General features: G+C 39.9%; 1 protein-coding gene across 3 annotated transcripts in view; it reads left to right on the plus strand.

Moving 5' to 3' along the window:
- PKNOX2 (PBX/knotted 1 homeobox 2) overlaps positions 1 to 24,049 on the plus strand; it is a 341,067-nt gene that overhangs the window by 134,972 nt on the left and 182,046 nt on the right. Inside the window, exon 3 of one of the 3 annotated variants that reach the window (XM_072611459.1) lies at positions 3,405 to 3,553. The exons of the other annotated variants lie outside the window; for them this stretch is intronic. The gene's annotated coding sequence lies outside the window, so the exon portion shown is untranslated. The remainder of the gene's footprint in view (positions 1 to 3,404; positions 3,554 to 24,049) is intronic. 3 annotated transcript variants of the gene reach the window in all.

A 24,049-nucleotide genomic window follows, 5' to 3' on the forward strand; every position in this document is an offset into this window, starting at 1 on the left:
CCACTGAAAAGTCTTTTGCTTGCCTCTTTTATGAGAGATAATTTGCCCCATTCCATTTCTCCCTTTCTCCTCCCAATATATTTCTCTCTCACTGCTTAATTTTATTTTTTTAAGATATGATCCCATCCTATTCAATTCACTCTGTGCTCTGTGTGCTGTGTGTGTGTGTGTGTGTGTGTGTGTGTGTGTGTGTGTGTGTGTGTAATCCCACCAACTACCCAGATACTGAAAAGTTTCAAGAGTTACAAATATTGTCTTTCCATGTAGGAATGTAAACAGTTCAACTTTAGTAAGTCCCTTATGACTTCTCTTTACTGTTTACCTTTTCATGCTTCTCTTCATTCTTGTGTTTGAAGGTCAAATTTTCTTTTCAGCTCTGGTCTTTTCATCAAGAATGCTTGAAAGTCCTCTATTTCATTGAAAGACCATTTTTTCCTCTGAAGTATTATACTCAGTTTTGCTGGGTAGGTGATTCTTGGTTTTAGTTCTAGTTCCTTTGACTTCTGGAATATCGTATTCCATGCCTTTTGATCCATTAATGTAGAAGCTGCTAGATCTTATGTTATCCTGATTGTATTTCCACAATACTTGAATTGTTTCTTTCTAGCTGCTTGCAATATTTTCTCCTTGACCTGGGAACTCTGGAATTTGGTCACAATGTTCCTAGGAGTTTCTCTTTTTGGATCTCTTTCTGGTGGTGATCGGTGGATTCTTTCAATATTTATTTTGCCCTCTGGTTCTAGAATGTCAGGGCAGTTTTCCTTGATAATTTCATGAAAGATGATGTCTAGGCTCTTTTTTTGATCATGGCTTTCAAGTAGTCCCATAATTTTTAAATTGTCTCTCCTGGATCTGTTTTCCAGGTCAGTTGTTTTTCCAATGAGATATTTCACATTACCTTCCATTTTTTCATTCTTTTGGTTTTGTTTTGTGATTTCTTGGTTTCTCATAAAGTCATTAGCCTCCATCTGTTCCATTCTAATTTTGAAAGAACTATTTTCTTCAGTGAGCTTTTGGACCTCCTTTTCCATTTGGCTAATTCTGCTTTTGAAAGCATTCTTCTCCTCATTGGCTTTTTGAATCTCTTTTGCCAATTGAGTTAGCATATTTTTCAAGGTGTTATTTTCTTCAGCATTTTTTTGGGTCTCCTTTAGCAAGGTGTTGACCTGCTTTTCATGCTTTTCTTGCATCTCTCTCATTTCTCTTCCCAGTTTTTCCTCCACCTCTAACTTGATTTTCAAAATCCTTTTTGAACTCTTCCATGGCCTGAGCCCATTGAATATTTATTTTGGATGTTTGGGATACAGAAGCCTTGACTTTTCTGTCTTTCCCTGATGGTAAACATTGTTCTTCCTCCTCTGAAAGGATGGGAGGAGATATCTGTTCACCAAGAAAGTAACCTTCTATGGTCTTATTTTCCCTTTTCCCTTTTTTGGGCATTTTTCCAACCAGTTACTTGACCTTTGGGTCCTTTATCAGTTCCTCCAAGGTGGCACAATCAAGCGTGTACTGGTCTGGATGCAGAGAGGGATTTTTGTGCCCAAAATCTTAGCAGATACCTCTCCACAGGCACTTGGCCTCCAGTTCCCAAGTCAGCACTGGGGGCTGATTTTCAGATAAGCTAGATGGGCAGGGCCACCATTCAGTTTGAGACAAAGACCAGCTCAGCCAGGGCCTCCACCCAGGGCTGAGGTAAGACTCAGCTCTTCAATGACCCCAGGGGTTTTTACGCTTCAACAACGGAGCTTCCGTAGGGCTGCTACCTGCTGCCAGAGCTATGGGAAGGCACTTCTCCCTTCCTGGACAGCTGATAAAACCCTGTCACTGACCTTTGGCACCTGTGGGTTGAGGCATCTGCCAACTGCTGCTACTGTGACTGGAGATTCCGCCCCGAGGTGTCCTCCTCCCAGAGTCTCATGGGCAAGGCTGGGCTGGGCTCTGCACTTGGCTCTGTGTCCAGTGCAACCCACAGTGTCATGGGCCTTTCAGGTCACTGTGGGCTGGAAATCTCCTCCACTCTGTTGTTCTCCACTTCAGCTGCTCCAAAATTTGTTGAGAGTCCCTCTCTACAGGTATTTTATGGGCCATGGGGAGGACCCTGCGTAAGTCTTTCTAGTCCACCATCTTGCCTCCACCCCCCTGAACTAGATTTTTAAGATCAGCTAGGGCTCATCTTTAAAGACACTGTTAAATGTCTAAATACATGTAAAGCTACCTTACTAAAAGTCCCTATCCTCCGGGAACTGTTGACCTACAATAGACATCCTGACAAGGACGGATATACAACTGGGAACCAACATAAAAATAATGTGTGGATGGAGTGATGCCATGCATAATTGGTTTGGGTCAAGAGGCATTGTGCTATTATCAAGTCAGAAAGCCTGGATTTACTTCTTGGTTCTAATACATACTGGCTAAATGGACTTGGGCAAGCTACCTCTTTGCCACCATTTTCTCATCTGTAAAAGGAGAATAGTACTACTTGGACTACCTTTTTAGTTGTACTGCCAGGTCCAGATTAGTGATCCTCTGAAGTGATCTCATTGTTCAAATATGCACTGCCTATTTCAATTGGACTAGAACCAATTACTATATTTTACATAATTATACCTTCAAATAGTGTGAATTTGAATGTATATAACTACTTTAGGGGAATTTCTTATTTGTACTAATCAAGATACAGGGTATAGATCTATGATCTTACTGACTTAGATATCACCTCCAACAATGCATATCAAATCTCACTGGTGCCTGACTCTCCAGTGTGACTGGTTCAAGTCTTTCCATATATTTACCTCAGAGTCCACACAAGGTGCTGAAGGCCTTCCTTTTTCCAGACATTACAAAATTACCATATGTAGTACTGCATGAATAACCCATCTTCTTTTTAGATCATCCACTTCTTGGATGACATCCTTTATTTCTGTTTTTCTCCAGAGTTTCTTCACATTCACACCCTCTCCATTACCCTCTTTGTGACACTCATGTTCAATTCTTCTGAGACATTTGTATTTCATGTCTCATAATCAGCCAATCACACCAAAAGGATATTAGTATTTTAAAAATGGGCATTTGTTTGGGGGTAAATTTTAGAGTCATTAATGAAGTCCTACAATTTCCTGAAGATAATCCAGCGAGTTCTTTTGGTTATCATGTATACACTCATAAATACACACGTACATTCATATATGCAAACTGACAAGCACTATAGGTTATCTATCCAACTGTATGTCATTATCTGAGTAACAGCATTTTCTTCCAATTGGGTTTTCCTATATATTCACACAGGATATTCAGGAAAGTTCCAAGGATCATTAGGCCAAACTCTTAAACTAACCTCTCTGTTGGATGGAAATCTATTTTGCGGGGTAAATACCTCAATGCCTTTGTCCTTTATCTTCCAGGAACCTTTGTGAAGGTCTAGGGTTTGATACAATCAACATGAAGTCATTTATAAACAGGAGGATCCATGATACCTCATCATCCACATAGAATTCATCTTAAACTTGAAACTTACACTGAATCTTCTCAACTGAAGTGGCCAATACTTTTGGTGAGACTATGCTTCCCTGTTTTTTGCCTCACTAGAGACTAAAACAGTAGTATCAAATTAATCAATAAACAGGTATTTGTAATCCTGTGCTGGGCTCTGGGGGTACAAATACAAAAGTGAGTTTCTACACTCAAGGAGATTATTATATCCAATTGAGGAAGACAATGTGTTCACAGATGATTAAATAAAGGATATGTCTAAAAATACAGTAATTAAAATTAGATGGTAATTAAAGAAAATTATTTTATCTTTCAAGGAATCTTCAGTAATTTTGTTATATGGATGGGAAAAGAACTTTTAAAGTGATATTTTGCTGTCTTTAGTAATAATAGTGTACTAGTAGTAATAATAGCTAGCATTTCTGTGGTGCTTTAATGCTTACAAAAGGCTATGTATGTTATTTGATACAGCAATCCTGTGAAGTAGATGCTGTTTTAACATTTTATAGATGAAGAAAGAGAGGCACAGAGAGGTTGAGTGACTTGTCCAAACTCATACAGTTGTAAGTGTCCAAGGCAGGATGTGAATTTGGGTCTTCAGACTGGTACACCATTCTACACACTGACATCTAAATTCTTTTTTTTTTTTTAATCAACAACAAATAATAAGCACCGATGAATCTTGTATTCTATACAACTTTTAGTCAATTGTATGATGGTGAAGATGTGGTTTACTGTAGAGTATTAGCTTGTAGAAACTGGTCTCATTTGAGGATATCCTTGATAAGTATATTGATGGTTTCTATAAGATTTGCTGATATTCCCTCGGTCACCAGGGGGATGTGGAGGGAGTTATTTAATAAGGTCTCTCCCCCTTCCCCCTTACCTTTGTAATTTTCCTCTTCAGGTACCTTGTGAATATATCCCTCAAAATCCTCACTATTATATTCTCTTCCAGCAATTATAAATACTTGGTCTAATGTGCCTATTTTTTTCTCTTTTTTTCTATTTATTACCACTTTCATTTCTTCTCTTAAGCACATCTGGAATCATGATATTACAGACTAAATGTAATGACATCCCTACTGTTCTTGATGGTGAAAACAGTATGTTATAAAAGTCTTTGTAGATCTTTTCCATTTTGCTTTGGTTTGTTGTCCTTTGCTTTTCATCCTTAAATGCCCTCAGGATCATTTTGCTCAGTAGTATCTCTCACTAATGTTTCTTTAAATTGATTTCACCTTCTACTGCTTCTTTGCATTTTGAGACAATACTTTTCATAATATTCCATCATTCTTTGTAAGATTTTACAAATGATTTTATATTCCAATCAAGTATTGCCTTTGGCTGCCATCCTTCTCCACTTGGAAAGTAAATCAAGTGTTTTTCTTTTTAATTTGATTGTTTGTTTGTTTACTAATGTACTTTATGGACTCTTAGGATCAAAGGTCCCCTTGCTATGGCATTTAATTTTCATATGTTAAACTACTGTATTTAATTATTTTAGACTGTATCTATAGCCTTTCTTTAATCTGTTTTCTTGATTTCATTAAAGATGACTAATTTGAATGAGTCAGGATTGGGTCTTTTCAGTTGTACCCTATTTTTTTTCCCTCATTTTTTATTCTTCTAACTTTGCACTAATTTTGATCTTTTCTCTAATAGGTCCAGTGTGAATTCAATACCAGTAATATATATATATATAATTTCTTGTTTGTTAAAATACAGTCAATTTTATTTTTTACAACTTTATTCACTGCTTACCATGTCTAGTAACAACTAATTATTTTCTTGAATTAATTTAGGGTATATAGATGTGAAGCTTCAATGTACTTCATAAGACCTTACTCTTTAGTCTTTCTCATTCTTTATTCCTGACATGTTTTCTAATATATTTCTCACCATCTTCATTGATTCCCACCTTTGCATTGAAGTCATCACATACCAAGGTATAGCTGTTGATTTAATTTGTAGAGTTTTATCAAGGTCTTTGTGGAATTTCTCTGTCTCTTAATCCTCTGCCACAGATGTTGGTACATAGACTGCAATTATTTATGTGGTGGTCTTTTGAAGATAATTATTATGAACTCTACAATGTGAAATGTCCCATGAATATTACCTTTGGATGCATGATAAAAACAACTCTTCCAATTATTTTATTTTCTTCTCCAAAGAGTATTTGTAAGCCATCTTTCCAATGAGCTAAATTTTACTTTTCTTTTTGTTTTAATTTATAGCAAGAATGTCAATACTGATATAATTGAATTCCTTTAATTACCATGTATATTCACTGGTCATTGGACAAGCATCCTCACATTTAAAGTACTAGCCACCAAATTAAAGTTTAAATAGAGAGTCTAAAAACCATGATTCTTTGCATCTTATATACCTTTTTCTACCCCTGCCATCCTCACTGCTAGAGGACAAGACTTAGGGTCCTTTTGGGTTTTTCTTTATTTTATGAGAAGCCTAAGCTAATCTACTGGTGATTAGATTCTCCCTGCTTAGCTAGGCTGGTTTTCAGAAAGCAGTCTCTGGCTATTATTAGGACCATACTCAGGACCTTTGTGGTAAGACAGAACCTGTGGAAGCTTATGCTCTGCTGTCACAGCCTTTGTGAATCCAAGGTTGCTTTTATATCAGTAGAAGACTTTGGAGAAAGGACTATATAAATGAAGGCTAACATCATCATCATCCTCATTAGGCAAGTAGGAGGTACAGTAGATGGAGCTTAGGACCTAGAGTGCAAATCCAGCTACACACACAGTTATTACCTGTGTAAATCTGGGCAAGCTATGGAAGCTCTATTTGCATCAATTTCCTCATCTATAAAACAAGGATAATAATAATACCTAGCTCTCAGGATTGCTGTGAGAATTGAGAGGATAGCACTGTGCCTGGGACATAGTAGGTACTATATGAATGTTAGCAATTATTGAATAGAATTTTAGGGATTGAGTTGAGTGAAAGGAGAGCTTATAGCCCTTCTAAAAAATCAAATTGTGGTGCAAAAAGGGTAGAATTGGGGGTGACTAATTCACATGGGAATAGTTCGAGTCAGAATAAGAAGAAATGGCTTATTGGTATGAGGAATAAATAAAATAATATAGTAAATATATTTTATAAATATAAATACATTTGTTTTATAGATATTATATATATCCCATAGATATCATAAATAAATAATAAAAATAAAATTAAATAAATAAAAATCAGGAAAGGTTGTGCAGAATTTTTTCTCTAACCAGGCCACAAATTCATGAAGTTAAGACTTTCCATGGTACCACTTTCTTCTGGGGGCTTGGTGCACCAAAGTTCAACTGAGTTTGGTTAAATAAAAAAGCATCTATTGTTTGTTAATTGCTTACTACATATAGATTACCAGAATGAGTGCTAGGCACTGGGGCAGATGGAAAGCTTAGTTAAGACATGGCCTGACCCTCTGGAGGCTTCAGTGTGGTAGGGAGATAAATGATACATGATACATGCCTCAGAGAGGTGCTTTGTGATATCTGTAGGTAGAGAGAAGGTCTTTTTCCAACTAGAAGGGATCAGGGAAGGTTTCATGGTATGGGCTGAATTTTAGTTGAGCTTTAAATATTGAACAAGAATTCATTTGGTGAAGATATTCACCATGTATAAGAGGACGTTATGAGCAAAGCAAGGAAAATGTTAAAGTATAGGACATCTTTACCAGGGGAGGGGCTGAGGAGGATATAGGGGTTGTTAACATAGACTCTATCAACTTGTTTTAAAAATTATTTTGATAATTGCATTTCTATATAATTGACTTCCTTTGTAAATCCTCTATCATTGATGGACATGATTCTGAGAAGCGATTAACTTTACCAGACTGCCCAAGGGGTCTATGACACATCAAGAGGGTTAAGAACCCCTAGTATAGAAATAGTTCAGTGTAACTGGCACAGAGAAAAATAAGGAAGAGAGTAGTATAAGATAAACTTTATTAACAGGAAAGTTATTTCTGATGTTATAGACTGAGAATTAATTGATCCCATATTTTTGTGTGTGTGCCTTTTAATAAAGAAGGTGGAGAATACACTATGTAGTAGTAACCATAAAACCAAAAATATGGGAAACTGTAGTAGTGGCATGGTAAGTCTGTCCAGGAGGGCACAACATATTCTCCAGAGGAGCTGGGCAGCTCTACCTCAGTGTCCCCAGTGTTACTGGGGGCTAGGCCAGGTCTTGGGGCAGTATCCTAGGAGGAATGATCCATTGTCCCTTAGCTAGTCTCAAGATTTCCTTATTGAATATCTAAAAGTAAGTGGCCCTTATGTGACTTTGGGAAATCATTTAATTTCTGTGGGCCTCCCTTTCTTCTTCTGTGAAAAGAAGGCATTGGGCTGGATGATCACTAGGTCTAAAATTTTGTGTTTTTCCTGGACTTCATGACCTCTTAGATCCCTCTCAGTATTAAACCTATCATCTATTTTATTCTTAATCTAACTCTGTAAAAAAGCTAGTCTCAATTTAAGTCCATTTATATATGTTGATACCAGGAGGCTGACAGAAAGAAAGGGCATCCTTACTATTTCTGAATGTCATCAGTTCAAGACCTTTGGCAGTCTTTGGGCCTCAATTTCCCTACCAGAAATTCAGAATTACTCTTATTGACAACATGTAGGATAAGCTGTTTATCCCCCTTTGTATTATATCCAGTACTGAATCATTTCTGAGAGGACTCACATTAAGGATGAGGAACAGAAGAAAACTACTGTTCACTTCCCAAGATTTCCTTCATTCCATGCCCTTCTTACCTCCTTTCCCTTCATTATGGACCCTCTCTCCTGCTTGTAAAGCACTTCCCTGTAAGCTTGATCACTATCAAAGGCTCACTCTGTGTGGTTTGATCACCTAATAGTATCTTTGCCTAATGGCATCTTTCCAGACTCCAAGGTTAATCTCCTCTGCCCCTGGGAGACCTCATGACCTAAGTGTTGTTTTCCAATGCATACAGTAGTATGCTAAGGAGATAAGAAGATTGGAAACTGATGGAGTTAGCACCATATCCCTTGCTGATAGCTGAAGAAGGGGAGTTTAAGGGAAGGAAATTCTCTCAGAGTGGCCATAACTCTTAGGGTCTCGGCTGGGTCCCCTTAACCTACTCCAGGATCTCTTAAGAACTCTTCCCCTTGCTGTGTTTGTTGCCTTTCATGTTGGTATCCACACTTAATTAAGAACCAGGGAATATATCTGTTTAGTAGATGTTTTTGAGACTATTGTACACAGCAAGGAATTTCATCTCCCCCACATCTCTTGTTCTCCTTGATACCTATTTATCCTTTGGATTCCTCACTTGTGACAACAGAGCTATCCTAATTGGTTGGTATAGGTACAATGGTATAGGTATAGGCCAATGAGCTGGGACGGAGAAAAGTCCTGTTCAATATTCTCAGGATCAAAGAGTTGGTAAGGGCCTTAGATAGCTAGTCGAATCCCCTCATCTTATTTCAGGAAACTGAATATCACACAAATGATAAGTGGAGAGACAGCATTCAAAGTCCTGTCCTTTGATCCCTATTTTCAAGTTCTTTCCATTGCACTGGACTGCCTTCATATTTTTAAGAGACTAGGTTGTGGTCTCTAGGAATGAGCTCTGAGATCCATGAAGTAGCATCAAAAATGGGTCAAGAAATCAATAGGTGTTTATGGAGCAGCCCTTATATGCACAGCTTGGCAAGCTTGGAGACTAGGGGAAGGACACAGAAATGGCATAATTCATGGTCCCTGCCATTAAGAATGTTCTATTGCACTTGCAGAGACAAGACTTGTGTCCATAGAAGTATGGAGCAAGAAGAGATTCTGTAGATTATCTAATCGAATTTCCTCATTTTATACCTGATTGAACACTTCCCATAGAGAAGGAGAGGCAGGACCTTCAGAATTCAAACTCAGACCCATTAACCTCTAGTTTAGTTCTCTGTTCCTTCCACATGGCCCTTCTGTACCTCACTGGGCATGATCATTTAAGTACTTCCAGTACCATGGATACAATAGGATGTTCCTCGAGGTGCCCTGTCCCATTCTGCAGGCATACTCATTTGTTCAAAACGGTCTTCTCTCGCTTACACTCTGGATTCCTGTTCCCCAGGTCAGTGAGTCAGTAGAAGTTGGTGATTTATAGTATTGAGGTAGCATTTCTTTTCCTTCCCAGAAAAACTACCTTTCTGTGAAAACTGACTGACCACTTTGCATGGCCCCTTGGGAGCTGGGCTACTACTCTGCTCCTCTTGTCTTGTGCAAGTGTTAAATATGGCATCAAATTAAGCAAAATTAAATACGTTTCCATGCAGCATTTTTCTCTTGACTGAATCAAACAATGTGGTTGCCATAGTAACAGTCTCTTCTGAAAAGGTCACCTGCAAGAAACTGTGTTTTAGGTGCAACTCAAGGAGATTATGGGGGATTAACTAATTTTATATATGTGTGTGTATGTGTGTATGTGTGTTATATATACATATATAATTCTTTAAAGGAAATATTATGAAGAAATAAATATCCAACTGCCCTGGAAGCCAACCGCTGAAAATTTTTAAAAGTCCCTGATAAAGGTTTTTATTTTTCTTCTTTTTTTTTAAACCAGCATGCAGTGAGGTGATATCTGAAATGGCGACTCTGTGTTTTTACTTGGCTTTAATTAAACCTCAGTCGGGGCTGAGAAATGTGGTGAAGCGAGATAATTGCACTATTCCCAGTACAGTCTTTAAACTCCGGCTTTGATATGCGCCTCATGACAGCCTGAACCTGCACCCAGACTCCTGGGGCTGCTTGAAGATCAGCTTATAACCATTCCTCTTAACCTGTGGGTATCTAGGGAACAGCGCTTGGGGTGTTTAGAGGGAGATTAAGGATGGGGCTGATGCCTCTCCATGGATGGAGAGAGGGGATGTTTTCAAAAAATGTCCCACTGTATACCACTTTGAGGCTCTCTACTTGGACTTCTATATCAGAAATGTTGATGGGGAAGGATCACTTCTTAGCTAATGACTAGAACATGGTCTTCCTTGGACTTCTCCCAAGTTTGAGATTATCCAGAAGGATTTTGGGAAAATCCCCACAGAAATTGGTGGGAAATGATGCCTCCTGGTCCAGGGATATATGCCTGCCATGGTTGGTAAGACATATTGAAAGAAAAAGAAGTGGTCCCTGCTTAAGAACCCAGTGCTCTCTTGAATCTTAAGATACGGTTTTGATGGACAACTCCCTCCTCAAGTAAGATTCTCCAGGGCTTCTGTAAATGATAGCAGGGGGCACAGAGCTGGTTAGTCCCTGAAAACTCCAGGTATTAGCGTGACAGGGAAAGTAGAAAATTGCAGTTCACCTCCTCCAGCACACATCTAGTAACTCTTTTGTCTTCTAGTCCCAGCCCCAACCAGCTGTGTGACTTTAGGCAAGTACTAACATCTCTCTAGGTCTCAGCTTCCTTATTTGCAAAACAAAAGAAGTGTCCACCATGATCTCTTCTAGGACAGACATTCCTACTCTAGATTCTACTGTAATAAATCCTTGCATTAAAGTAATACTACTTTTACTTTCAAAATGCTTTCCTGCCCATTATCTCATTTTATTTAACAGACCTGAGATAAGCAAGGAAGTTATTATCTCCTATTTTGTAAAATGAAAAGTGTTACATAAATGTGAGTTATTATTCCATTTAGCAGAGGAGAAAACTGATGCTTAAGGAGGGTGATTAGGTCAGATAGTAAGGCCCTCATGGTTTATAGTATTGTAGAAGGATGACACCAAAATAAGACAGCTTTAATATACAATGCTATATTAAAAATGCCTTTAAAAAGTTAAAAAAAAAGTTACTTTGTGAAATCTGTGGGGAAACAGTCATTGCCAACTAGGAGTAGGTTTCATAAAAAAGACAGTATTTCATTTGGGTTTTAGGAAATAGATCAATCAATCGATAGATAAAGCATTCATTAAGCACTGGTCATGTGCCAGGCAGGAGCGATACAAACACAAGCACGTAAGATATTCCTTGCTTTCAAGGGAGCTTATGTTCTAATGGGGGAAGACAATCAATAAATGGGAACTGGAAAGTGGACACCTTGTGAATTGGAAAAAGTTTGGACATTGGAGGCAGGCCCCATTTTGAAATAGTTGTCTGTATAGGTAGTCACCAATCAATCAAAAGAGTGGTCCTCAGGGTATAGCTTTCTCCAGGATGGCAAGGTGGTTGGCTAGGAAGAGGAGGTTTGGAAACAATTAAAACTGCTAAGGAGTGTATTTTTCATGAGCACCTGGTATATGTTCAAGTGGTAGATAGATGGCCAATGGTAGCTTGGAGGGGGCACAGCATAAGCTTTAGAAGAAATAGAATAATAAGAGATAAGACTGGCAAAACAGGGTGACACCAGTAATGGAAGACGTTGAATGCCATCCAGAGGAACTTGCAATTTCCTTGGCAGGTAATAAGGAGCCACTGAATGTTTTTGAATAAAGAAATGGCACAGTTAGATCAAGGCATAAGGAGGATTATTCTAGCAGTAATATATAGAAGATGGACCTTTCAGGAGGTCATTTACTAACTAAGGTGGTAGAAGTGGGAGTAGAGGAGGAGACGGATCTAGGAGATAATGTAAATATGGAATCAGGGGAACATGATTACTAATTGGATACGAGAGAAATGGGAGACAGACTAGCTAAAGGTGACCATAAAAGTATAAATACTGGAGACATATTCAGCATCAGACACCCTACTGTCAGAAATGGTGCCATTGATAGAAATAGTAAAATTGGAAGGAATAGTAGAGTTAAGGGAAAAGATATAATTTGGGACTTGTTAAGTCTGAAATACCATTGGGGACATCCTGGTGGTGATTATCCTGAAGGCAACTAGAGATGTGAGTCCAGGATTCAGGAAAGAATCCAGACTAAAGATAAAGGTTTGAAAGTCACATGTGTGGGGATGGTATTTGGAGCAATGGGAATTACTGAGATTGCTAAGTGAGCATTTATTATTGAAAGAAGAAGGAAGGACCCAAATTGGAAGAATACATTCCTGTCCTTCTGGCTTGTAGCATGACTTTCTCTAGGGCTGACTTCCTCTCTGTGGGTCCCTGCCCACCAGCATGTTAGAAAGCAAAAGTGACAGCAAAAGTTATAGAAACCAAACAGACAACAAGTCCCTGGACAATCAAGGCCATGAAAAGGAGTCTTCTTGTTCTTGGATTCTAGAGGAACCCCACTCCAATGCAAAATGCATAAAACAGAGTTAAGGAAATTGTGATGAGGTGTGGTGCCTTCAACCTCACTTCCCTTGCCTAGTTATTGGCCAAGTCCTGTCAATTTTATCTCCATGTGTCTTACCCATCACATCCTTTTCATAAAAACAAATACAATCCAGGTCCTTTCTCTTCCCCTCTAGCCTACACTGAGGAAATGTGCTAGGTTGTAAAATGGTTTTATTTTTCCATTTTTGTTTCCCTACCAGGGCTTAGCCTAGTGATTAATAAATGCTTTTGAATTTGTGGAGACTCTGGATAATTTTTGATTTCGGTTAGTCCAGACACAAACTAGTTAGGCAGAGAGTTAGGGCAAGTAAGTAAAATTTCAGATGAGTCTGGAATTTCTGAGTCTATCTAGAAGGCTATTTTATTGAATCCAGAAACCCTCCACAGGTGTGCCCCATTTTAAGAATTTCTCATGAATGTAAAGCCAAAATTAAAACTTAGGAGTGATTTTTCACATTATAAACGAAAAATAATCATCACAGGATTCCATTATAGCAAGGTCCTCTAGAGCACTAAAGCTATTTTTAAAATTCAGTTTCTTAGATTCACAACATTTCAGAGTTGGAAGGGATCTGGGAACTTCTAATCTAATTCCAGGCCCAATATCTAAATTCTTTCAACATCTTTAACAAGTGGACATCCATATTTAAATCTCTCCATGATGGGGAATTTAATACTGCAAAGAGGCAGCCCATTCCATTGTTGCACAGTTCTAATGTTCATGAAGTTTCTCTATGCTGTGTTAAAATTTTTCTCCCTCTAATTTTTTCCCATTGGTCCTCATTTTCTTTTCTAAAGATTTATATGTACCTTTTCAGGAACATAGCTATTATTTGAGTTTAATATTTCTTAATATTGCTGATATTTTGTGAGTATAAAGTGAAATACACCTGTATCCATAAGCTTCCTTTCCATCCAACCAGTCTCTGGACTAGCTCTGAGATAAAAGAGTAAATAGTAATTTCTCATTCTTATCCCCTAATAACCATTATTGGACGTTTTCCTGAACTCTTAGGAAAAGCAAATTTGCCGTTATCTGGTGTCAAAATTTAGGCTTCTTTAAAGTAGCCCAGTCCTTCTGAAAGCTCATGCTACCTTAATTCATGGTTCTCAGGTGTCTAACAGCCTTCAGAGTCCCAGGAAAAGGCCACTCAGCAGCTTACTAAGATTAATAACTTAGCAAAGCAGTTCTGATGTTTGGCTTCTGCCTGTTCCAATCACTTTCCAACTTAGGACTATTGTTCACCTCTATATTGCTAGGCTCTAGAGGGATTTCAGTGGTCAGTAACATTGTGGCTTGATTTCTTAATCTGTAAAATCACAAGTTACCTAGGTCATATTCAATATGTAGTTCAAAGGAATACTATTGGTCATTCTGCCAATTCAAAATTCAGCAGAACAGTCATTCTGCTTCCCTGACCTTACCCAAGGCACTGTCTATTTGAATCAAATGAGTTAGTTAAATTTGATCACTGTAGATAGTCAATATTTATAATTCATACCTTGGAATGGATTTGGGGACCTGGACTTTCCAGATTCTTATAGAAGTAGCTTAATGAAAGCAAATTCCAAGTGAGAAAATTAATAATGGTCATTTGGTCATTCCTTCTGTCTCCTTGGACAGAGGTCAGACACATTACTGCATCCAGGTGCTGCTTCATTGATTAGCCCCATGGGATCTTAGTGCAGAAACTGTCAGGGAGCTCTTTGAAAACCCTTCTCCTCAATTTATGTGTATGTAGGCGGACCTCTGTCTCATTGAGGTAGGAACATCGTGACATAAATATAAGCTTTAAGATTCTGATCTTGTAAGGGGAAGACAATAGTAATAGGTGTTTTGGGGGCAGAGCTAGAGCTCCAGGGCAGAGACAGATTATAGGAGATGGGTGCAAAATATGGGATCTGTAAAATGAGAGGTTGGATTAGATAGCCTCCAAGAGCCTTCCCTTCTGCCTCCAGATCTATGATTAAATCAACCATTATTTCATTGTAACACGGATGAAAATCTGTAATGACATGCCACAAGATTGTGTTTTGACCTGTTCTCTTAAATATCCTCTCCAGTGACTTAGAAGAAGACGCATATATGAGAAAGGAAGGGAAAGAGGGGAGGAAATAAGCATTTATAAAGGACCTGTTATGTGCTCAGTGCTAAGCACTTCACAGATCTGTCTCATTTTATGCTCACAGCTGTCCTGGGCAGTAGGTACTATTATTTTTTTCTCTAACAGAGGAACTTGTCAGACAGGCTAATCGACTTGCCTAGGGTCACACAGCTCTAACTGAGGCTGGCTTTCAATTCAGGTCTTCCTGACTCCAGGACAAATTTCCTACCCAGTGTGCCACCTAGCAGCTTCATATGGCATGTTTATTGAGTTTTTAAGAAAAAACTTCTGGGGCTCACTACTGCTTCTAGAATAAAATATGAACTCCTAATTTGACATTTAAAATCCTTTATTGGTTCCATCCTATCTTTCCAGATTTTTTTTCACATTGCTTCCCTTCCATACACCATGTAGCAGCCAAATGGAACTGCTGACTGTTTCCTGTACACGACATTCCATTTCCTGCTTTAACCCTTCCTCTCTATAAACTGTCCTTATCCCATGCTTAAAATGCCTTCTCCTGTGGTCTTACCTGATAGAATTTCTGGCTTCCTTCAGGAAGCCAACGTAAGTACCACCTTATGCAGGAGGCTTCTCCTGATTTCCCTGAAGTTATTTGCACCCTCCCCCAAAATGACTTTGTATATAGCTTTTTGTTTTAAACGTACTTGTATACAAATTATTTTCCTTCAGGAGAATACAAGCTTCTCGGTGATAGAAAGTGTTTAGTTTTTGTTATTGGAGAACCTAGCACCATAGTGCCTAAGAAATGCTTATTAAATGAATGTCATGCTATTATTGCACTTTGTTGTAGCTAGACCACTTTTGGAGTGCTGTGTTTTTGTTCAGGGCACACACTTCAGGAAGTACCTTGACACAGTATAATGGATTCCAAGAGAGGGTGCCAGGTTGGTAAAATGATGTCATATGAAGATTGGTTGAAGAATCTGGGGATGTTTGTCCTGGAAAAAAGAAGTCTTAGGTGTGACACAATAATTGTCTTCAAATATGGTCAGCTTTGCTATGACATATGCATTCCCCCAAAGCACTATGCCCTGCAGAATCACACAAAATAAAACACAGGGCTTATGGGGAAAATGGAGTTAGGGTCACATCACTCAAAAGTTTAATTGGGGACATGTTAAAAATAATAAAAGCCTAATAAAAATGGTAGCACAAGTTTATGCATGTTAAATGATTAAGAACTATATCAATACTACACTAAGTAATGGTCTGCCCGCTGACCAACTACAACACATCTTCTACTTCACAACCCTAAAATACAGTAAGTTTTGGTATAACACTTGTTTCGAAAACATCAATAGCATAGATATGTTAGGAAACATTTTGAACATAGCTCAAATTTTGAGTTTTCCCTTGGCCTGCTGCCCATTGGTTCCAGGTCAGGCCAGGAAAGCTTCACATAAAGTAGACAAATTCAAACTCTGGGCCTTGTGGGTGGGAGAGGGAATAGAGGCCATAGCAGGTGGTTGGGACCATCCCTGCTCTGCCCACAATTCCTACTACACCAGAAGATATATAGTAAATAGGGCACTTCTGGACAAAGACCTGAAGCTGGCTTGTGGAAGCTGGTGTCAGAAGATTGGCAGCTTGTGAGTTACTGTGAAGTGGTGCAGTTTTCTGCATTCTCTGGGGGGGGGTTTTGTGGACAAAATTGCTCACTAGCGAACTGGAAATTCAAATTATTCTCAAAATGTCCCCTAATATATCAACCATATTGATATTTTAAAAACAAGGGTTATGGTAGGACTGATGGTATTTGAAAGAGTGTTATGTGGGAAAAGTGTTCCACTTGGTCCACTTGACCCCAGGATGCATAACTGGGACTAATCAAGTTGCAGAGGCAGATTTCAGCTATGTATTAATTATAAAGATCTTCCTGACAATTAGAACTAATGAAAATAGAATGCGCTGCAGAGGAAGGTAGTGATTTCCCAGAGATCTTCAAACAAAGGCCAAATGACCATTTGCTGAAGCTATTGTATGGGTATGTGGGGGGTGGAGTGGGGCAATTATTATATAGCCTCAGGTTGGATTAGAGGACCTTTAGATCCCTTCCAGCTTTGAGGTTCTGGGGTTCTGCATGTTCAACTTTGGGAAGGGAATAGAGAACAAAGGAAAATGTGTGTGGAAAAAAAAGACCTCCAAAAGCATCAGGATTCCATCAGGGATATAGAGTACCTTCAGGGGCAGCCAGAGAAGAGTAGTTAAGTGACTAGAGTCAAGCCAGCTAGGATAGACTTGGTAGAAATAAAAGCAGCTTAGGGGGTATAGATAGCAGTGTGGGGGTGGAGGTGGAGTTGTTAGATGCCCCGTAAAGAGACTAATTCAGGGAGATTTGTATGAGTTGTAGGAAATCAAGGGAGTATTACTGATGAGGAGGTCAGTTGTCTGCCTGGCTTGTAGTCGGGTCTGAACATCAACTCTAAGACCTATGGAAATGAGACAGAAAGGGCCTTGCTTCCTTCATGACCAGCACTTTCTCTGAACTGGGGACAGGATTAAGAACTGAAATTGGAAATAACTTTTAACTCCTGAGTAGTGTTTAAGGTTAGCCAAGCTGACTGCAATAATCGTTATGTCTAGGAATGGCCTACTAGAATAAATGTATATCCTAAGATTTCTTCATGCTGTACTCCATCATGGATGCCTAATTCTCTGGAAAAGAATCCTGGTGCCTCCTCACTGATCATCCTTTTTCTCATGATGAAAGCAGTAAATAATTATCAGAACACAGAGGCCCTTCTTCCTTAGATTTCCTTATATTCTATCATAATAACACATTGATATCACACTATCATATTTACAAAATATTTTTCTGAAGAGCAAAACTGTGAGGTAGGTAATAGAAGGATTGTTATCCTCATTTTTTTAGATGCACAAACTGAATCTTAGCGAGATAAAGTGGCTGGCATACAAGCACACTTCTAGTGTCAGAAGTGAAATTTGAACTTGGGTTCCTGCTTTCAAATCCAGTGCTAGTTACACTATATCTTGCTGTGTCTCATCATGGATCACAATGTGTTTGCATGCCTGTTACTTATTCTATGAAGTCTTTTTTGAACCCTGCATTCAGAATTTCTCATTCATCCAATCTTATTTTTATGCTTTCTATGTACTTAAATAACATTCAATTTTATATCTTGGCTATTTGTGCCATATGTTCTCTGTCCTGTATAGGAATGTAAACTTCTTTAGAGCAGGCACTTTCTCTTTGTCTTTGCAGCACTACTGATGAGCACTTAGTAAATGTCTACAGATCTGAAGAATTTACCCAAAACACAAGACTTCATTCTGGGATCAGGCATCTATACATCCAGAATAAATCTTTCTGTGAACCATCATAACATAAGGAACTGGGGGTGGAAGTATTGGGGTTTTGACTGTTCGAGATTTTTCTTGGAGCAGTGCGAGGGGAAGGCATCATGTCCTGCCTCTGGCCTCTGATGACTACTTGGCAAGTGTCTACTTGTCTATTCATCCCGGTCCTGTGCCAGTGGACCTTGTGTGTGCCACGTCCCTGATGGATGGTGATGCTCTCCAGAATAGACATAAGAAATTGCATCACCAGAGTACCAAGTTAAGCCTGGCCTGATTTAGTACAGGGAAAAATGACAGCTGCTGTGCTCGGCTGGTTTCTACCCAGCAGAAAGCTATTTTTTGCAAATAAAATGGTAAGTTGCTAATCAGAAAGATAAATTAAGAAGCATTAAGATAATGGTAGTCTAATCACCGTCCACACCGAGAATTGCTAGAATGAGTATCCAGGCTACCAGACTCTTACGCACATTTGGTGATTATTTGTATTATGACAAGGGTGATGGACTACAGGGTTGGAATTTGTTTCTATAGTGAAAACCACAATGCTAGCCTGGAAACATTCTCTATCTCCTTAGTAGAGTAGGAGAAGACTCTCTGGAGGTCAACTGATCTATCCCTCTGCCTCTAAGCTGGCCTCCCCTAAACCATTACAGATGGTTAAGTATTGTTCCTATTCCCTTTTTCCCATTTCTTGCTGTTTTGCACTATCTCTGCTGCCAACATCTCAAACTCAACATGTCCACAACTAAACTCATTATCTTCCCCCCAAAAAACCTGCTCCTGTAACTTGTTTCTGCTGCTGGCACTACCATCCTCCTGGCATTCAGGCTTGCAAACAGTCATCTTTGACTCTTCCCTTTTCCCCCTCCCCCCAACTTCTAATCACTTGCCAAGTCTTGTTGATTCCACCACTGCAATATCTACTTCTCTCATCAAACTGCTTTTCCATTCCCCCTGTCATTATCTTTTGTCCAGATTATTGTGGAAGCCTCCTGATCAGTCTTACTGCCTATTGGCCATAGTCCTTATCATCCACCCTTCACATCATCAGTTCTAGCTCCTGATTGTCTCTGAATAAAATGTAAAGTCCTATAGCTGGCACACTTTGGCCTCTACAGTCCAGTTCTACCTCTTTAGCCTTATCTTATACAACTCACCTTCATATATTTTGATCTCTGCTTTTCCTATTCATTCTGCTTTTTCCTGTATCTGTGCCTTTGCTCATGCCTCATGCTTCCCCTATTGTAATAGATTCCCTCCTCCCCCTTCTACAATATTCCCTTCCTTCAAGGCCCAACTCAGGTACTATCTCTTCCACGAAGCCATTATGGCTTCATATTTCTTATAGCACTTGTTCTGAACCTCTCCTACATACATTAAATTTGCATTCTTTCACATCATTGTTATCTGTGGACATGCTCCCCACACGTGTGTGTGCGTGTGTAAGCTCCTTGAGAGAAGAGTGTGTCATTTTTGTATTCCCAGAACTTAGCACATTACTCTGCACATAACAGGTAATTGAATGTTTATTGTTGATGCTAGTCCCTCTTCCTCCTTCCCTAACCATCTTAAGTGAGGTCACTGCACACTCAGTTTAGTAGTTTTCAGCTGTCCAAGTCTATCCACTGGAGAATCAGCTAAATAGATAGATTTGGCCCAACTGAGAGCAACTGAGGAACAGGTACCCCATCTGGGAGGGAATCAGCAGCAAATCACAAAGAAGAACCTAGGAGTCTCTGCTATGCAGAAACATCCATCATAGATGCAATAGAATGCCAGAGATGGATGGAGGTTTAAAAGTCTAGTCTATCCCCTTCATTTTATAGATAATAAGACTGAGGCCTAGAGACACAAAAGTGACTACTTGCTCATGATCATACAATCAATGATTTGTAATTCTAGACTTACACTTGAGTGCCTTTCTCCCAGGCCTGTGCCCTATTCCACTATACCTTGAATGTTTCTCAAGGATAATGCCTAGTTAATGAGGAAGTTGGGGAAAGACCTATCCTGAATCCTATTTACATTGTACTTCTCTAACCATCCCCAGGGGTGAAAAAACTTCATTATGCATAGCTAGGGCCTCAGTGGAGATTTTTCTAGGACTGCCTTCCCACTCACTATTTAGCTCGATCCTGCCAGCGGGCCCTCCAGATTGGTTCAGCCCAATTTGATACATCAGTTACCAAGCATTTTTTGAATGCCTGTGCTAGCAGTGGAATCCTGGGAGAGCATATAAGGAAAAATGAGTAGATAGCTGGTAGCTTCAGCCTATCCTAACTATATTAGAGGGACAGAAGACTTACCATATTGTCATAGTGTGGTCATGGCTTGGCTGGCTCATGATCCCAGGTCTCTCTCTGAACCTGCCAAGTCAAATACAACCAAAGTGGCTCTGTGTATGTGTATGTGAATGTATGTATGCATGCATGCACATATCCATATGCACACATTTGCATACATGTGTGTATATGTATACCAGGAATGGGACTACAGTGTTCAGCAAGGTCTATTGAACTCCATGAAGGGAAGGGGGAAAGAAAAATATTTAGAAAGGAAGAGACAGAGGGAAGAAGAGGTGGTGGTACAAGTATCTTTTCCATTGTGTCAAGCAACAGAGAAAAACAGGTTATGTACCACCATTATCTCTTGCCTCGGTTATTGTAATGGCCACCTAAGGGATCTCACTGTTGCCTTTTTTTTTCCCCTCTCCAAGGAAGCAACCTTAGATTTCTTCTAGTTTAAGGCCCTCATTTTACAGCTGAGTAAGACAAAATTTAGAACAATTAAAACGACAACTAAGACCACAGAGCAGGATAAGTAGTAGATTCAGGATTAGAACTGGCATCTTCTGACTCTTAGAGCTGCGCTCTCATGGAATGCATAGTTCTGATTTGTCATCCCCTTGCCCCAAACCTTCAATCAATCCCTTTTTCCTATTAAACAACCCAATTAGGATTGCTCACTATTCTCCTCATGGTCCATGCACTTTTCTGCCTGTATGTACTACATACTAAGCCCTGTATCTGGAAGACCTTCCCCTGTTTGTTGTCAAAACCCTACCCATCCTTCAAGAGGCTTTCCTTCCTCCTCCTCCGCAGGTACAGTCTCTCCTTCCTCTGAGTCCTCATGTCACTTGGTTTATGATTATCACATTCTGTTTTGTTATAGCTGGAGCAAATGTGTACACACGGACATGTGCATGCATGCATGCATACATGTATACATACACACACACCACCACTCTGGGTTGCATTTGACTTGGTAGGTTCAGAGAGAGATCTGGGATCAGGAGCCAGCCAAGATCAGATAACCATGTCATGACAGCACCATGATAGCATGGCAAGTGTTCTGTCTCTCCCTAGGGTAATTTGAAACTACTAGGTATCCACTCATTTTGCTCCCCAGATTATAAGTGTCTTGAGGGGAGAGACTGGGTATCTTATTCATCTTTTTATCTCTCCCATTCCTGAGTTCAAGGCCCTGTAGATAATGTATTCATTAACATTTCTTGAAGGAATGAATAAATGAATGAAGTTATCTGGGCAAATGTGTGTAATCCTTGCAGTGGTATAGTTGCCAAGGCATACCAGGGGCCTGGTCAGAATCTGGGAGAGGCCTGTTTTATCTGCCCCAGTTGTCTTTGTTCTTCTGCTGGCTTTCTACCTCCCGGCTGGCCTGGGGATTAAGGGAAGGAAAAGATCAGAAGGGGTCAGCCTTTTCCTTGGCTTGACCAGGTGTTGACAGGCACTGACTTTGTATCTAAACAAAGGCCTCTTGCTTCCTTCATGACCCTGGCCTAAGGCAGAGCACTCTTTTCAGGACATCTGGAGATCTTCACTTTAACCATGTCCATTCCTCAGTGGCTGATGTTCCTACTTAAGCAGCATCTTGGTGGGGCCGTTTGACTTTTCAGCTAAAATCCTGGTGGGAGGAGGAGTGGTAAGGGAAAGGGCAAGGAGAAAAGGGAAGACTGCAAGCCACTAATGCCTGTCTTGAAGGGAGGGAGAGGCCAGTTAAAAGTATTACTGATACATAAGCACTTGGAAAATGCCCCTTGCACATGTACTTAAATTTAACCAGGATGACTCCCACATCTTCTCCCACCATTAAGGGCCACTGTAGAATGGGAGGACAGTGAGGCCAAATCAAGGAAGCAACCTTGAAAAAAAGAAGTAACCTTCTGCTTTGGTTGTGTCCTTTCCTCCCTGCCCTCCTGCTTATTGCATTACCCCCTCTCATCCTGCTTCAGCACATTATGCTTTGGGTAGAAGATATCAAGATGTAGTGAAGAGACCAATGACTTTAGTCTGAGGACCTGGGTTCAGATCCTGGCCTTCCTATGACACTACATGTGTGATCTTTCTGAACCTCAGTAGGACAACACAATCTTCTAGCTCTAAATACTATATTGTTTGTTTTGTTTCAATTCCCACAAAACCAACTGGGCAACGTCCTAGGGGTATAGACTATTTTGCAACCTTCGTTGCTATCTCCTTTGAAAGAAAGCATGATACCCCATAGCTATTGGACAAATTTTTCATTACCCCTAGGATAAAACAGTCCCTGATAGGAGGTGGAATAAAGAGGGCTCCTTAGAACCTCTTTTTCCTATCCCTTCCTACTACACCCATACAGCACTGGGAGCCTATAGCAGCACTCATCCAGACAAGAAACATATGGCTATTGGCCATGTTTCTAAGCCAAGTGAATGGGGGGGAGGGAGGCCTGGGCAGGGGAGGGGCGGCCAGAGAGTCAAATGGAGTTTGAAATTCCTGAAGATTCTCTTTTCTGGAAAAAAAAACAATCTTTCTCCAATGTCTTCCCCAGCAGTTGCTAAGCTGCTGAATTTATTGGATCTGTTTACAGTTTGTGACAGGATTGGAAGAAAGTGGATTTTTTAAAAAAAATTTATTTTCCCCTCATCTTTGGTTTCTAATTTGCTTGGGGATTCTCCTCGCCCCAGGGGTCAAGTGACTTAGAAGCCATCGGGGGCCCAACACAGCTCTCTGTCATGTCAGCAGGGCTCTGCTTGAAAGACTCCCTGATGAGGGGCCACCCAGGGGGTTGCTCCCAGCTCTAAGTACCTGCTGGGGATAGGAAACATGCCCTGAAACTAATGGGGACCAGATGGGGCAGCACAACCCCTCCACCTGGGTTTTTCCACAAGGGAAATGCTCGGATTACCAGAATTGGAATCGGGATTTTCATACTCATTTCTCTGTACTTCTTCATCACCTTTGTGCCCCCAGCCTCTTTCCATGTATTTTCTATTCATCTTGAATAATGTAGAGAGAAGGTATTTGTCCACGTGATGTGCAGTAGAGCTAAGAAAAGTACTAGGAAGAACCAGAAATCCTGATTTACTCTATCCAGTGGCCCATGGTTCTGGGGATATTTTTCTAAAGGTTCTGAGTGCGTCTCCCTACCTTCTCAGACAATCCACATACCTTTCCTCCTTTTGAAAGAGGCTTAAAACTCCTCTCTCCTGGGGAGCCTTCCCTCATGACTCCCTTTTTACCCCCACTTCCCAGAATCCTGCTTTCCTCCAAGGTTACATTTAGGCGCCATCTTCTCTGTGAAGATGCACATGCAAGAGGCATTTTGTAAGTGCTTGATCTTCCCACTGACTACAGCTTTCTTTAGCCTCGGTTCACCTTGTATGCTATGTATTTATGCTGTGTTTCACATAATATAGTTCTTTTCCCCACCACCAATAATAGCAAGCGGATTGGTATAATAGAATCAGGGGACCAGGGTTCAGATTCACTCTTTGATGCATATATGACCTTGTACAAGTCTCTTAACCTTGGGCATCAGTTTTCTCATCTATAAAAAGAGAAG

Source organism: Notamacropus eugenii, chromosome 5 (genome assembly GCF_028372415.1).
Source record: "Notamacropus eugenii isolate mMacEug1 chromosome 5, mMacEug1.pri_v2, whole genome shotgun sequence".
NCBI classification, from domain to species: domain Eukaryota; kingdom Metazoa; phylum Chordata; class Mammalia; order Diprotodontia; family Macropodidae; genus Notamacropus; species Notamacropus eugenii.